This window comes from Ixodes scapularis, unplaced genomic scaffold, assembly GCF_016920785.2.
Source record: "Ixodes scapularis isolate PalLabHiFi unplaced genomic scaffold, ASM1692078v2 PGA_scaffold5__190_contigs__length_132052651, whole genome shotgun sequence".
NCBI classification, from domain to species: domain Eukaryota; kingdom Metazoa; phylum Arthropoda; class Arachnida; order Ixodida; family Ixodidae; genus Ixodes; species Ixodes scapularis.
Genome location: NW_024609880.1, coordinates 91,171,969 through 91,185,003, shown reverse-complemented (window position 1 = coordinate 91,185,003; position 13,035 = coordinate 91,171,969).

Sequence of the window (13,035 nt, the reverse complement as noted above, 5' to 3'; positions counted from 1 at the left end):
ACGATGTTTGGCGTTCTGTCACGATCTTTCTCGAACGTGGACGAAGGGGGCCGAAGCACCCGCCGAGGAGAGACGACACACAGCCTGGTAGTGAGGGTGGACGATGACTGGCCGGAGCGGCGTACGCTCAACGGCGTTTATTGTCGCGATGAACAATGTTGCCCGCCGAGCCAGGCGGCCGCAGACGGGCGGACTGGAGGGGGGCGCCACTAACTTGTCACACTCCTCCCCCCCAGTTTGTTTGTTCTAAAACAAAACTAAATACAATGCGCACGGCCGACACCATCTCGGCGTCTGGTCATGCAAAGTCCCGGCCAGTCGACGATGAAGGTCACCCCGGCGAGTAGCGGCCAGGTGGCCTCCTCTGCCGTGCACTCGGCCTGGGCACTGATGTCGACGGGCTAGGTGTGGCAACGCCGGGCGCTGCCTGAATTGGTCGCGCTCCACCCGGTGGAGCTGCAGGGACCGGATTGGGGAGTGGCACCGGTCCAACTGGTGGTCCAGGAGTGGCGACGCTTGTCGCCTCCGGGGTGGATGGCGCTCCGCCGGCCGCTACTGGTGCTGTTGTTGGGCCCCCTGCAGGCTGGTTCTCTGAAGCGACGGCCGAGGGTGGAAGCCAGGTCCCGAGGCGAGGCCTGACATGGTCGGCGTGCCGGTGCCAGGTGGTCCCGTCCGGCATGCGGACGAGCAGCGATGAGGCGCTCGCTGGTGAAACCACATGTCCGGCAGACCAGGGTGGGCCAGGACGGAAGTTCCTGGCGTACACCGACGCTCCCGGCTCCGGCAAAGGCCCGGGACGGCACCCTCGGTCAGCAGCCAGCTTCTGCTTCAGCTGCTTCAGGAGCGCCGTGGACCGGAGGTCTGGATGCAAGACGTCCAGGGGGGTCTTGACCATCCGGCCCAGCAGAAGCTCGCAGGGGGCACGGCCAGTGACCTCATGTGGTGTGGTCCGGTACTGAAACAGTACCCGGGCCACCTGCGTTCGGAAATCCCCGGGCTGGCTCTTCTTGAGCTTGTCCTTGAGTGTCTGCACCACCCGCTCTGCTGCACCATTGGAAGCGGGGTGGTACGGCGGAACCAGCATCCGGCGGATCCCATTCCTCTGCAGCCAGTCCAGGTACTCGGCGCTGGCGAAAGCGGGACCATTGTCAGACACGATTATGTCCGGCGATCCCCGCGCTGCGAAGACTTGCCGCAGCGCCGCAATGGTCGCGCTTGCCGAGGGACTGGTGACTGGCAGTGCCTCCGCCCACTTGGAGAAGGCGTCCACTACCACCAGGAAGTAGTGGCCCTTGAAGGGTCCCGCATAGTCCACGTGCAAGCGGGACCACGGCCTCTGTGGGAACGGCCAGGGGGTGATCTCCACGTGGCGCGAGGCTCGCTGGTTCTCCTGGCAGACCTGGCAGCCTTGCACCTGGTGCACGATGTCCTGGTCCAAGCCAGGCCACCAAACGTGCGACCGTGCCACCATCTTGGTCTTTTCAATGCCAGGGTGCCCCGCGTGCAGCAACTGCAGCACCTTGGCCCGCAGACTTTGTGGAATCACCACCCTGGAACCCCAGAGGAGGCAGCCCTGCTCCAAGCTCAGCTTGGTGGTCTTGTGGCTGTAAGCCTGGTGACGCAGCTCCTCCCCTCGGGCAACCGCCTTGACCACCGGAGACAGGACCGGGTCTCGGCTGGTCGCCTGCGCCACCGCAGTCCTGGTAAGCACCCCCGGGTAGGCGCGCTCCAGCAGGAACACGTCGGCTGGCTCTGGAACGGCAGCAGGCACCTCCGGCAGGGGCAGGCGGCTTAGGACGTCTGCAGGTCCCAGGTCCTTTCCAGGGCGGTAGACGAGCTTGTACCTGTAGGCTGCCAGCGTCAAGGCCCAGCGTACCACACGAGGCGATGCTTGCACTGGGACTGTCTTGTCAGGTCCCAGCAGCCCCAGCAGCGGCTTGTGGTCCGTGACCGCCTCGAATTGCCGGCCACACAGGTATTGATGGAGGCGCTGGACCCCGAAGATGAGCGCCAAGCCTTCCTTGTCGAGCTGGCTGTAGCGTTGCTCTGCCGCATGTAGTCGACGAGAAGCAAATGCCATAGGGCATTCCTGACCATCCTGACCCCGGTGCGACAGGACGGCTCCAACCCCGTACGGCGACGCATCCACGGTGAGGACCACATACTTGGCCAGATCGAAGTGCACCGGCACTGGAGCCTTAACGATCAACTCCTTGCTGCGCTGGAAGGCCAAGTCCTGCTCCTTCTTCTAGGCCCACTGCTGACCGTCACGAAGCAGACGATGCAGCGGCTCCAGATGCGTCGACAGGTTGGGCAGGAACCTCCTGTAGAAGTTGATGAGGCCGAGGTAGCTCTGAAGCACCTTCTTGCTCTTGGGCTTCGGCGCCTTGAGCACGGCCTCAATCTTGCGGGGTGCCGGGGCCAGGCCAGCCTAGGAGATGATGTGTCCCAGGTACTCCACGCTGGGGGTCAGGAACACGCACTTGTCCAGCCTCAGCTTGAGACCGGCGTCCTGCAATCGTGTCACGACTTTGCGCAGGTTCTGCAGGTGGTCCCCGTCGTCGGTACCGGTAACCAGGATGTCGTCCAAGTACACCGCCACGTGCCTCATGCCCCTGAAGAGGTTGTCCATCTCCCTCTGGAAGATGGCTGTGGCTGAGGCCACGCCGAACGGTAGGCGCGTGTACTGGAAGAGTCCCATGGTTGTTGAAATGGTGACATATTTCCGGGCGACATCCTGGAGCACCAGCTGCTGGTAGGCATCTCGAAGGTCGAGCTTGGTGAACTTCTGTCTCCCGGACAGAGCCGACCAGAAATCTTCTACCCGAGGCAGCGGGTACTTTTCGACGGTAGCGACGGGGTTTATGGTGACCTTGAAGTCCCCGCAGATCCTGATGCGGCCGTCTTGCTTGAGGACTGGCACAATCGGTGCGGCCCACTCGGAAGACTTGACGGGCACCAGGATTCCCTCTCGCTGCAGCTGTTGCAGCTCCTGGGTGACCCCGTCCTTCAGGGCAAACGGCAGCGGGCGCGGCTTGAAGAACCGAGGCCGGGCTCCCTCGGGAACGTGGATGCCGACTGTCGTGCCGGCAAAGGTGCCCACCCCTGGCTGGAACAGGGACTGGAAGTCGGTCAGGAGGCTTGGGACATCCTTCACTACGTACAGCGCAGCTTCTTGGTACTCCGGCAGCCGAACACCCAGCGAGTGAATCCAGTTCCGGCCCAGCAGCGTCGGCGACGACCCCTTGGTTAGGTAAAGGGGAAGGATTGCCTCCCTGTCGCCAAGGCGAACGCTGACTTGGGCCCGACCCTGGACCTGGGAAAGCTGCCCGGAGTAGCTGCGCAGCATGACGTCAGACGCCTCGATAGACACGCCGGGGAACGTTCGCTTGAACAGCTTCCCGGGCATGACTGACACGCTGGCTCCTGTGTCCAGCTCCATAGTGATGGGGTGGCCGCAGATTTTGACAGACACCAAGTAAGGTGGCACAGACGAAAGTTTATTCAAATGCCACACGTCGAAGATCTGCGGCTCGTCGGCCACGACGTGGACCCTGGCTGAAGACGGACCCGGGCCTGGTGCCGCTCGTCCCCGCCGCGTTTTCGTGCGACGACCACCCTGGCCGCGGGCTTGGCTGGAACACGGGCTTGAACCAGGCTGCTGCTGCTGCTGGCCGCCGCTCGTCCTCCCCCCTCGGCAAACACGTGCGAGGTGCCCAGTTCGCCCGCACGTGAAGCATTGTGCTTGGACGAACTGGCACTGTGACCCCCTCACAGTGCCAGTTCGTCCAAGCACCGCAGCGTGTGGGCGGCACCGCAGCGGCTGCAGGCACCGCTCCTTGCCGCCATCTTGTTCACCGCCGCTTCCGTCGACGATGAGCCTGCCGCACGCGCTATCTCGCTGGCGTCCTTCGCTGCTGCTTCTATCGCCAGCGCTGCCTTCACCGCGTCGTCCAGCGAGGGGCCGGGGAGCTCCAGGAGTCGCGTCTGCATGGCAGGGTTGTTGATGCCGCAGACGAACCGGTCCCGGAGTAGCGAGTCCAACTGGTCGCCGAAGGCGCAGGTGCTCGCTAACCCACGTAGCGCAGCGACGAACTGCCCGGGGGTCTCCCCGTTCTGGCGGCTCCGGTTGTTGAAGCGGAACCGCTCCATTAGCGTGGACGGCGCCGGGCTGAAGTGCGAGCGCAGCATGGCGAGCAGCTCAGCCAGCATTTTGACGTGCGGCGTGGCCGGCTTGAGGAGGTCGAGCAGGAGGCTGAAGACGCGGGTCCCGCAGCTGGCCAGGAAGGTGTCCCGTTGTTTCGCCTCGGGCGTGTCGTTCGCCCGGAAGAACACGTGGACTTGTTCTTCGTAGACAGGCCAGGCGGACCCATCTCCCTCGAACGGCTCGAGCCTCCCGTACAGCGGCATGGCGACAGGAGCGGGGTGCGGTGTTCCGACTCTCTCGGCGGCGTGGGCCGAACCGTGCACGTTGGTGGGCTCCAGTGCCACGATTCCTCGTCGCCAGTGTCACGATCTTTCTCGAACGTGGACGAAGGGGGCCGAAGCACCCGCCGAGGAGAGACGAGACGCAGCCTGGTTGTGAGGGTGGACGATGACTGGCCGGAGCGGCGTACGCTCAACGGCGTTTATTGTCGCGATGAACAATGTTGCCCGCCGAGCCAGGCGGCCGCAGACGGGCGGACTGGAGGGGGGCGCCACTAACTTGTCACACTATGACCTACAATGCCTTTATGCCAATAAACCCCAATCAATCAATCAATCAATCAAGTTGTGTACAAGCTCCTTGGTTGTTTATGTGCAAGCGACCATGAAAATAGCATCGGCTACCCACACACTTGCGCTCAAAATGGTAAGACCATATCGGTTCTATCACAATATACTCCGTCTTATCCTGAGAAATACTAAAGTGAGGGCTAGACGGGTGAGGCGGTACGTGCTCACAGCTTTGCTAGATATTCAAGCTGCATGAGGGTTTGTGAAGTTGAACCATCTAGCGATGCTATGAGCTCGTGCTTTAGTCTTCGCTTCATTGCATGCTAGGATGAGACGAAGTGTAGACCTGAAAACGTTTTCTAAGGGCAGCCAAGTGAAGAAAAATGGGGGGGGGGGCGGGGGGGGGGGCGCAATTATTGGGGGATATACGACACACGATGATGCCAAGTCTGTTCGCAGGGGGTTCTCATGTTGTTTTGATTCGAAGAGAACGGGCTTGTGAAGAATTGGCAAACGGAATATGGATAGCGACGGCGCAAATACAGGCTGGAAAAAGTTAAAAACGTCTATATGTAACAACCCCAGATGTCGGAGTTCAGCAATGGGAGAATCGTTTGAAGACATATTAAGAAGGTCAGCCTTCTGTCTCCCCACAGCAGTATTGAAGGCTGCTAGGATATTGCCTCCGGCTAAGCCCTCTGTCTTTAAATCAATAAACACGCATGCTCTTCCACCAGACCTTTTTTCATAATCGATGTGTTTGAAAATGGAAGGCACATTTTCGTTAGATGGCCAACACATTAAAAGTGTTTTCAAACAATACTGCCATATTTATATTCTATGTTTACAGACCAGGGTCGCCTTACCTCTGAAGGGTGAAGATCCGAGCAGCCTCAGAACCCACCAACACTGGCTGTGTGCAGAGGGACGAAAACTGGTGCCTGATGAGGACCAGATTGATCTTCGCATGAATGCGACTGCCTACAAACAGCCTCATGCGCTGACATCGATGGGCGTAGAGACCGTACATGATGCTTATCCCTAACTGATGGATGCAAGGAGGGTATGCATTCCGAATTGCTGGCATGGCATACTATACTCTCATCCTACAATGCACCTAGTATTTGTTTGCCACTTCGCCATAAATCTTTTTTAGCTTTCCATTTCAGCTCACCGGGGGCCCGATTTCAGTCATTGAGATCTGAGCCGGCTTGCATTGTGGAAGCTAAAATACCGCTAGGAGACACGCCGTCTGCTAGTGTGAGTGAATAACATTGAGTGTGTTTGTTACAAGGTGTCGTTCTCCGACCGAAACAAAAAAAAGCAGAGTCCAAGTTATCTGTGAACAGAGCCAAAAAAGGACAATCGTCTGTTAGGAATGGTGTGCCGTGGAGGGTGAGATCGAAAACTGGTTAAGATATAGAACGTCGACTATTTTACGAACGCAATAGTGGTCCTGTACTTGCTCTGGCTATGCCGATTCGTTTTCTGTTCGTGTGTAACCCGAGACCCACTGGTGATAAAACGAGAGCAAGCACCCACCTTGCCGTGAAACCGATCTCACCATGCACAACAAGGTGAAGAGTTCTCACCAAGAAATTGCCTCGTCGACTGCGAAAAGAAATCTCATTGGTCGAGAGTGCCCGTCTGTTGCGTTACATCCAATAACAGTGAGGACCTAGTGAGATCTTGATCTCGATCTCGACGATGACCAAGATCAGCTCCTAAGAACAGTTTATTCTGTCTCTCTTTGCGCTGGTCCTTTGTTTCTGTGGAAGTATTTATGTATCAGAAAATATTTATATTGAAAATAGGAAGATGAAGTTAATCGTTGAAAGATTGATTTTGGGTTGGAATTAAAAGAAGTGTTCTTGCAGAGTTAGTTATGTCATGTTTCACATTCAGTGACATACATGCAAGTATGTATGCATGCTCTACATTCAGTTCCAGAAAGACTAAAAGCGCCTGACAAAAATCGAGACAGTGGAGGCAGTGTCGGAAGGAGTGGTATCCATCATCAGTCTTGCCACCAGGAAGGTGGACGTGCCAGCTGCAAGCTCATCAAGCGTAAGCTCCAAGTATTAGATTTAATTGCTGATTGCCCTTCCTGTTGGGAAGAAGCCCCGACATTAAAAAACAATTTCAGTGTTTTTTTTTACATTTTTATACTCGCAACCCATTCACTTTGCCAAATTCGTTTTTCTAGCCTGGCTCAGCTAGCAAGGTGAACAGTCAGTCTGCAGGTGTACCATTGTTGATGGCCAGACTGCCAATTAATATTTATTCTTCTTCTCTTCTATTGTGATATGTTTGCACTGTACGGTCATGACAGGGGCTTCAATGGTAGCTCCTACTTTCTACACGTACGCTGGTCCTAGAAAACATTGTGTAAGCGATGGGGTCTCCTCAATCATGAGCGTCAGCAAAGGGGCGTAATGAAAGGGGTGAGGGGGCACTTCGGGTGTGTAGCTTTCAGCCCTTTAACTTCGAAAAAAAAATAGGTTTGCCCCCTCCCCCCTCCCTCTCTTTTGCTGGAAAAAGTTCTGGAGGCGCCCATGACAGCAATATAGCTCAGCGATTCTGAAATGAGGACCCGCGGAACCCGTCCGCGAAGGCATTTTAGGAGTCCGCAAAGTTCTGGCGGGGAATGATTTTACCTTCTTCGTTGTGATTTGGAGCGCTTTGAGTCGAGCCCAGTCCAGCCATTACTCATAGAGAATATATTTTCAGTCTTTCTCCTAATTTACTCCCGGTAAGCAATTTACCAGTCCCCCCCGGACCCCCCCCCCCCCCCTTCCCGCCCTCCTTTTTTTACGCTGCCTGGGGTCCCTTATCACTTCCGCCGGTTCAAAAAGGGTCCGTAGAAGACCCAATAGCCACTGATCTAGGCAGTGGGGAGGACGGTGCACCGGACTGCTTTGACAGTACTGGCGCAGTGGTTCGCACCACAATGATTTAATACTGTTGGACAAAAAATTACAAAACACAATTACCGTATTTCTTGGACTAGGAAAAATATAAAACAGCACCATTGAGCAAGCACAGTTTTTTGGTTTGATATGCTTCAGACATTTCAACATAGTTTTGGAAATATATTGAGAACAGGTATTACTCCTGTTTCTTTGCGGTCTTATTGCATAGCCCTGATAACGAGTGCAGAAACCGCATAAATGAATAAAAAGCATTGCCCGAGCCCTGAAATTGGTTTAGACATCAGTTTCATGTATGCCCAGCGTCTGCACTTGCACTTAAGCTTCTGTCTGGATACCTAAGCTGAAAGGGTCATGTCCGTTTTGTTTTTCAGACAAGCTGGTAGTGGCAGCCCATCAGATCACCTGCAGTAACGTCAAAAAGGCAGCAGCTTTCAAGCTAATCTTTGTCAATGAAGACGTAAATACAAACCTTCCAATGAAAAAGAAATAGGAGGTTATGTAAAAGGGTGTTAAACTTTGTTTGTGTGGCGGAACCTCTTAAATGCTCTCTAGTACCTGAATCTAAAATGGCATGAAGACTATTTCTGCTTTTTTTTACCAAGGAGTGCGAAAACTCAACCAGACAAATGTGATGACGACTAAACGTAAACTTTTTCAGTCATGGTGGCGTAAATAGTAGACTTTGTTTTGAAGATGCAATTTATATGCTCCAGGCATGAACACGTTTCTTGGGAAAAGATGAGGTATAAATCCTGTCTTTACATTTATTGCAGTGGAGCTTGCAAGCACTCTTTAATAAAGCATAGCCATGGGCTCAGAGAACTCTGTGCAATATGTCCCTTATTGTGCTTTAATATGCTAAAATGAAATGAAACCTTGTTGATCTGTAAAACAGTCATTCTGAAACCCCAAAACAAAGTTTTAATACCTTTTTCTTTTTTTTGTTTTAGTTTCGCATTTTTATTACTCCTTTTAAACCAAGCGAAAACTGTTTAAAAATTAGTGTTTTTCGTGCGTGATGTGTGTTACTGCTCGTTACTACAGTGCAAGCAAACAGACCTTCACTCATCTCTATGTTTCATGTCGCAAATCACTCCACTGTGCTTTAACCAAGTTTTGCATATTCACGTGGCTAGGTGCATGCCCTAACTGGCAAGCATGCATCTTGCCAGGGTTCAGTGAGACACCGCGTCAGGCGGCCATAATGTCCGCTGCTCGTTGCAAGTAATGCTCAAATATCAGTAATGCACAAAATATCACTCTAATTTTCCCCGTTTTTTATTTTTCGCAGTTTATTTTTGCCTGCTCATGTTGTTCACGTAAACAAGAAATTCTTGCCATTTGTTTTTGCAGTACAACTTCTAGATAAAACTAATAACTGTGCTAGTAATATTGATATCCCAGCTCAGTTGTACGGCAGGGGATAAAGTACCAAACGACTCCAAGGCAACCGTGTCGTCCCCGAAAGTATTTATAAGCATGAACAATGCATAGGCAGAGCAATGAAGAGAAAGATGAGCGCTCGTTATCATTTGTCATGTGCTCTCCACAAATGGTTATGGACTTCTTGCTCTTTAGTGGTCTGCCGCCGCACCTCACATGCATATACCTATAGCCTACTCTAACCTAAGAATGCAGGAGAAGCCCCTCCCTCATAACATTTGGCTTTTCACAATTGACGGTTTCTTCCTCTCCTTTCCAGCATCCCTTCTGCTAAAGTGGAAATAGTTTAGGGCGGAACTTCGTCCCCTTGCTCTGCCTTAACCTTCAACATACAATACTTTCGGGGACAAGATAATTGCCTTGTATTTTTTCTGCAGCCAGAAATGCTGTGCAGGGAGTGGCTGAGCATATTTTCAGCAGATGCTTTTGTCGCGTATTCCGCCGCCACACGTTACGATGTGTCTGCCACGAGTCTCGTCCATAGAGTTATTATAATGTACGCTAGAGGTTCAACTGGCGCTAGTGTCTATCCGACTTCCGGGAGGCGAATTGAAGCAGACAGCAACCAGTCTACTTTTGCAGTGCTCCTGTGCATTCCTATGGGAAAACGCGCGTGCATTTTGTCTCTTCGCCGGAAAATAACATCAATAACTTTTGTTAATTTGGTTGTACCGGATATTATGTACCTTTAATTATATCCTGGAAATGTAATTGCTTTAGTTACAGCACTTTTCTTCAACACTGAACGATGTTAAACTTCGCTATTTTCAGGCCCAAACTTCTGTTCTATGGCAGGTATGCAAAACCAAGCGACGATTCTAAGCAAAATAGCGATCGAAAGGACTGTAGAGTGTGTCCAGAGTTCACTAGCATTCCGGTAGCGCTTATGTATCTAACATGCCCGTCCAGTCACTGAATGAAAGTGACTCCGCCGCGCATTTTTACGATCGGTTAAAAAAAAAACATTCGAGCGTAAAAACTAAAGTACGTGGGCTACGAAAGGTGTGTCTTTTTATTATTTCCTATGTCGGATAGTTTTTATCGGGCACCTGTTCTGTGGCTTCTTTCTATTTACAAAGATTTGGAGCGTGCGTGTGATGATTTGAACCCAGAACGAACATCTTCGCAGATATTGTATAGCAGAAAAAAATAAAACATTGCTTATTTATTGCAAATTGGACTATATTACATGACTTTCAATTTATTTTGATCGTCTGCAGGCACAAGGAGTCACTTATCCAGTGTTACTGCGTCGTTCTTGTCGTCTCTGTTGGTTTTCCTCATGTCCTTCGTTCGTTCGGCACGTATCCCCATGCTGGAAAGCGCCGACGCCGTGTTCGCGCTAACACTGTCCGACAGTGCACAAAAATACATGTACGAAGCGGTTTTAGCGCCGTTTTTCATGCCACGAATTTCAAATGAAAACGCCGTAACTAATCAATTATTTCGTCTGCGTTACTGAGAAATGTTCCAATGTGCCTAGTACGTACGAATTATTCGTGATATTTGCTCTTATAATCGAGCGCAGGGACAAAATGCACTCGCGTTTTCCCATAGAAATGCATTACCGGAAGTCAATTTCGGACTGGTTGCTGTCTGCTTCAATTTGCAGCAGCACACTAGCGCCACTTGAACCTCTAGCGTACATTATAATAACTCTATGGTCGCGTCAAGCAGAGCACTTTCAAGCTGCGCGGATGCGACAACGGTGGAGAGAACACCAGCGGAGCGGACAAAACAGAGGAAGTTATTAACAGCACTGGTTAATTCCCAATAAATCATAATTTTAATCATTGGTTACTTCACGAAACGGGAGTTGATGTGTACGCGACGCGGTATAATGTACACATACCATGATCACATAAGCTTCTGTGATGGCTTAACGCCCTTTTCCCAAGCCGCCGAGAGCGGGTAGATTTTACAGGCGGGCGGGCGCCATCTCTGTAGAAGTTCGTACACCACCACCGGCTCTCTCACTGTTAAAGCTCCGGGCACACTCGCTCGCACAGCCTTCAGCAGCAAATGTAACCACACCAGACAGCGGGCGTTGGTGGCCGAAAAGTTGGGTGAGACAATGCGCTTGCTCGCCTCCAGCAATGTATAAACCCCGCCAGTACAAACCTTTATAACCAAAATCGACTTCCATACCCAGTTGGTTTCAAAGTCGGTTTCAAATTCGAAAAGCAACGCCAAAACCGACTTTGAAACCTGGGAGATTCCGAAGTGATCTTCGGCGTTAGTTTCCGAAAGGATACGTCATCTGCTTATTGAGAACGGGAGCTAAAAGCATTTCATGCTTAAAATCAAACTCATCAGTGCAGCATTTTGTTGTTCCCCTAATATATCAATTCTGCTTTTATATGCAGGAGGGAACCATCCCGACGACACCCTGCGTTGTCTTCTCAGGACACGATGTTGAGCAGCGAAGAGCATGAACCTACACGTTGATACCGCTCGGCTTTCCCAAGTGCAACATGCGGAGGACGGCTTGACAGGGGTCACGGTATCCTACTGATTTTTCGGCATTGCCTATAGCCAGAAGACGTACTATACAAGCTGTTTTCTTGAGAAGCTTTTTGTTAATCTCCCCTACTAGAGGCTACGACCAGTTGTAATCAATATGATTAATGCAACCAAGAAACCTCTTGTAGCCTGATTGCTGATTACATAGTGCGATCGCCGAAGTCTGGTGAAACTCCTGCCGTGATCGTTTTGCGTTTAGAAACCACTAAAGTTGTTTTGCTTGTTTTCCTTGAGATGGCGGCTGCAAGTTATGTGGCTCCCATATCAAAGTGTGTTTCAATTCATGACAAGATTTATTTATTTATGTTCATCACATTTATCTACTAATATTTCTTTTTCCCTTGTCAGGAAACTATAAGGCACCTATTTGGAGTAGCTATTTTTTTTTTCGTTTTCATCAAAACAGTTTTGTGTCATACCATATTTGGAATTCAGCACCATTACTTCGAAATGTCAAATTATGCTTATGTTGAGGTACTTCCCTAATAATAGAGATGACTGGCATTGAAGTTTGTGTTGTTTTATCGATCATGTTCATACTTTGAATATCAATTCAGTCAAAAGACACCACCAGTGTTCAACATTTACATGTAAGTTAAATGCTTTCATTGGTAATTTTGTTCATAGTCTGCTCATGTTTTATAGGGCAGTACAATGCTATATATAAACTTCCCTGCATGGCTTTACATTTAAAACTTGTTTTCAAGTTGCTCTTTAATTTTAATGCTTTCTTTTTTTAGAAGGAAAAGCCCCATATAAAATTGTAGGACACATCTGGAAAATAAAGATATAGCAAAAAGCCAATTGTTGCCTTTACACTCTTGTTTTAGTTAGTACCTCTACATGAGATGGCCCCACCCCATGCTTGAATTTACCCTTCATGTTGTGCTGTTTTCAAGTCTGAAAAGAGCAGTTAAAGTTTCGGTAACGTTCATCACAACAACATTTGAAAGGTCCACAGAAAAAAGAAATGAGATCCCAATTTTAAATTATTTGATTGAGGTGTATAATAGTCTGTCACAATACAAGAACTGCAGTAGAAGCCCCGTCTCAGCAGAAGGTTTTTAGTCTGGATAGAGTAAGCGTGCGCGTGCACCTAATAAGCAGTACGGAAGGTAACGAGTGGAGGCGCAGCTTTTACTGCTGTTCTTGTTTTGCAACAGACTATAGCTCTCCTCAGAGTATATCGCATTCTCAGAATCTCAGATATGCTTTTTTTTTTAATAAAAGCCCAGCATTGTTTGGTACATTCAAACATTGTGGCTTTCTTCAAGAATGCGGGAATTCTGAAGGTGTTGCCGAAGGTTTGCCAGAAAGACAGTGCAGTCGAAGGCGAAGAGTGCGAGCTAGAGCACACTTTATCGCAAGCGCTTGTTCTGCAAAAGCACTTCGCAAAGTCGCTATCACGTGCCTGTAGCCT